Source organism: Labrus mixtus, chromosome 8 (genome assembly GCF_963584025.1).
Source record: "Labrus mixtus chromosome 8, fLabMix1.1, whole genome shotgun sequence".
Lineage (NCBI taxonomy): Eukaryota > Metazoa > Chordata > Actinopteri > Labriformes > Labridae > Labrus > Labrus mixtus.
The window spans coordinates 12,051,838-12,056,379 of record NC_083619.1 but is presented as its reverse complement, the minus strand read 5'-3'; positions in this window follow the sequence as shown (position 1 = coordinate 12,056,379).

Here is a 4,542-nt window from a genome sequence, read left to right as displayed (position 1 = left end):
CCCCAACTCTCTTCTTCTTTTTCATTTGGCCCCTGCAGACTAAATGCCCTGTGCCTTTTTCTCATTAAATCAACAATACAACGGTCCAAATCCCTGCCAAAGCCTGTCCTCCAGTCTGAAACTTTTCCACACAAGGTCCACCCGAAGGACGAGGGAAATGGCAGCTGCCTTGAGCCAATAGTGACACTGAGAGGTTGGTTGGCACACGTGTTGATGGATACAGACATCACACGTCTCTTCCTGTAAAATTGTGAGGCAGGGACATACTAAAACATGATTACAGGAGGATGTATTGACATAAACATAAACACTGCTCCAGAGGACACACAGCTGCTGAGGCACTGTTCCAAGGTGAACTATGGGCAGCACACACATATACAAACCCACACACACATTTATACACGAACACACACACACACACACACACACACACACACACACACACACACACACATAAACACACAGCCATTAATGCTGAAATAACAAGCTACTATTCATGTCCACATGCACAAACAAGGCTCAGCCTGGTTAATTACAGCCAAATCAGAAGGGACTTGGCAGCAGACCCATATCCTGCAAGAGTGGCAGAGTCAGTCACCCTGTAGTTGTTGCTATACAACCCCAAAGACATGCAGCAGTGGAAGTTGATAATAGATGTGTGATGATAGTTTCAGACTCCATGCCACTCTATTTGTCTTAAACAGTGCAAAAATAAAGAAATGAGGCTCATTTAGTCACACATACCCAGTAGCACACATATGCACATTTAATTGTAATTTAATTGTTATCGCGATTTGCGCATTCACAATAAACACATCGCAGAAGCCTGACTTTATCGTGATAAATTATTCTGTAAACAAGCCATGCTTTCTCACGGAACATCAGCATAACCAGATTAATTGGTGCCAATTTAGTGGTGGATAAGAAACTGTTTTGTTTTTATTCAGGAGAAACATGCTGCCAAAGGGCTTTGTGAACAAAAGGGAAATACACATTCAAACTGTGAGTTACAGCTAATATGTATTCTTCAGTAGGCCTATTTATTAATCGGTTCTACTTCATATCGTTATCACAATATACAACAACGTTATCGCTCATTGTTTATTTTTCTCATATCGTGCAGGCCTAATACCCAGTTAAGTTATTATAATTATATATCATGATAATACATTTGTTCTAATCTGTATGGGTAGTGTTGCATAGTGCACAAAAGGAGTAAATAGGCCTATATTAGCAAAAGATACCCAGCTTAGAAAATGTTTTGCAGGTTAACTTTCTTGGATTTTACTTTTGCAATAATTATGTAAGTAAGTATGGCATAATTAAAGGAATGCTGGGGCGCCAGTGGACTAGTGGTTAGTTTGTGCGTACTTAAGGTGGCCTTGGTTCGAATCCCACCTGTGGCTCCTGTCCTGCATGTCGTTCCCCACTCTCTCTCTCTCTCTCTGATTTCCAACTCTATCCACTGTCCTGTCTCTCCAATAAAAGGCATGAAAAAGTCCAAAAATAAATCTTAAAAAACTATATTATTAAAGAATCCTGTTGTTTATTAACCGCATAATAAACAACAGGATTCTTATCAGATTAGTGGAAATAAACAGCTCAGCTAAAGTCTTGCTTAGGTAACCTTTTAATTAACCTCTGCCTTCTGCGTCCTTTAATGAGCACAGAGACTTCACCTGGGTCCAACTGAATCTTGAGTTTAAGTGTGAAAGACAAGAAAAGAGGGGATCAAATTACCAGAGATCTCCCCTCGAGGGATCTGAAGCTCAGTCCACCCGGAGAGACGGCCAGGAGAAAAAGGAAGAGAGCTGAAGATGACCCTGGTACTGAGGAAGGACAGGGGTGAGGAATCAGGTTGCATGCAGGGTTGGTGTTGAGGATCGCCCCTCAACGTGAAAAGATCCTTCAGGGACAGCTTGTGGCCAACAAGGGAAGTAATTTATTGAATTTATTAAAGGCCCCACTTTCCTCCCTGTCTTTCCTATGGGAGCAAATGGCTAGTAGTTGCATTATGCTTAATGCCCCCACTATCACTTTCAGCTAATGTGGTTTGGCATGCACTTTGGCAAATCAGAGAGAATAAGTATTGATCTTGGTTCTTGGCCTTTTTAAATGCACAATGCTCTAGTGGTAGATAGTGGGTGTGAAGGGCCTTTTCATTCCATCAAATGTTTTTATGAGAGTCATTTATTTCTGCATCAATCATTTCTCTTTCTATCTTTCTATCTTTCTACCTCTACCTTTCTCGTCCTCTGTCCATCACTTCTCTCTCCAACAAACCTGATGCAGGATGATCTCATACAAATGTGCTTGTCTGTCAGGCTGCCGTACTGTAGTCTCCCTGCTTCATTCAGCGGTAAAGAAATGGGGAAACTTTTGGTGCCCTCAAGCCATGTGAGGTCAAGCATTACAGTGCACATGTATCTACAGTGTGTGTGTGTGTGTGCATGTGTGGACACAGATACACAAATAATGTATAGGCCTACATTTATCCTCCTATATGTCCTCCACTTGACAGAATCATTTCAGTCAAGGCTAGAAATTCAGACCCTTTTATCTCACATCAGGTATTTCTGTCAGCTATATGGATTCACTTCTTTTAGCCATCAATACTGAATATCACCATTACATCACTATTAGTTAGTCACCTAAAGTCAGACTATTGATTGATGCCGGGCTCTTACCCAGGCTTTACAGGGGATATAAGTAATTACCTGCCATCAAACAACACATAACCATTTCAAAATATCAAGAAAGAATGAAGGTCAACAGAAAACTGCACATCAGTCACAACGGTATAATATCAAGTTCTACACAAAGGGCAATGAATAGTGGGCAACATTTTAATGTAGGAAAATGTAACTAAATCAACTTAGAATTAGACATAGAGAAAAAGCTTACAAAAACGCCATTGTGCCCAACTCCAACATAACAGAGCCATTAGTACTGCTTTAAGACTTACAGGGTTGTTTGTTATTGAACAAAGCCAGGTCTTGACATTTCTAAATATTCCTTCAAAATATCCATCACTCACTCATTTAGCAGGTTTATCATTAGAAGTCAAACAAGTGATAACAGGTGAACAAAAAATGTCATTATGACTTATCTTAACTAAATTTACTTTTTTTGTAAGGGCTGCATATCAAAACAATTTCAACAGTTGGTTCAGTACTCATTTCTAATACTGAATATATGTAACAGGACAGTGCAAGCTCCATGTATGCTCTTTATGTAACTATTTGACATGTTAGGCTATTTGCTTTATACACAACCTATAGGCCTACATACGTCTTGCATTGTTCTGCATATTATTTGCAGCTGAGCAGGCACCTGTTCCTAAAGCAGAGGACATGCATGGTACCAACAGACGAGGGAGCCCCGGGCCACGGCCACTGGTGGGATTCAGTGTACTCACTTGAGAAAGTGGGCTGCATTATGTGTTTACTGTACTGTATTAGTTATGAGTGCTGCACAGAGCATGTGTGTATGTGAGACTGGGGGGAGGGGGGGAGGGGGGGTTCACTACAGATGTCCTTGCCCTGAGCTTTCTCTGAAAATCAGCTCTGCTCTGGAACAATCGCTGGCACAGAGTGACGTCACATTATACACAAGGAATTTTTCCTGGAGTCACATGAGTTAAATTGAATTGAAAAAAAAAAGACATGTAGTCATTGCTTAGGGGCAGAGCTACATCAAAACAACCAGCCACACTTTGCTTCGTTGGAAACACTACAATACCTCAACACCAGGAAGGGTTTTTTTGGGATACCATGCTGCTCTTTGCTTCTGGTACTGAAGAAACGTCGTCAAATATACTAGAGCATAGATCGTTAGTTTGTGTTCAAAAGGGCAGCCAGGTTAGGAAACAATAAATGGGAGCAGAGAAAAGGCAACTGGGAGCAAGAGAGATAGTAAATTCAACGGAGAGGAGACAGAACAAACTCAGTAGGGGATCAGAGTGAGAAGAACAGGAGCATGCTGCCCTCTAGTGCCAAACACTCCGTCTCCCTCTGACCACAGCGCACTATGTCACAGTTAACGGGCTTATGAATTATTCATATAAGATGGGATGATAAAGCAGTATTTCATAGATCTTAGATAGTGCTAATATCAAATACATGCTTGTCTCTTAAATAAGTGTAATCTTGCAGACAAGCCACTGCAGTTTAAAGTTTGTAATGCTTCAAGTATAACTAGACTAGTCTTTAATATGTAACAAGCAGTTTTTAACAAGTGGATTATCAAACATGTAGCCTTTATCAATTATTTGAAGTCATTTTTACTTCAATCAGCCTAATGGACATCCAGGCCTTTTTAAAGCACCAGTTTACAACTCCAAACTTTTTTTTGGGTTATTTCTCTCTCTCTCTCTCTCTCTCTCTCTCTCTCTCTCTCTCTCTCTCTCTCTCTCTCTCCCTCTCTCTCTCTCATGCACACACACAAAGATTAACCTCATAGTGCCAGTCACTAACAGCACGGGGGCGGTTCAGGTTTAATGTTTAAGCTTTTACTTCCCCCTCAGCTCTCCACAGACACATT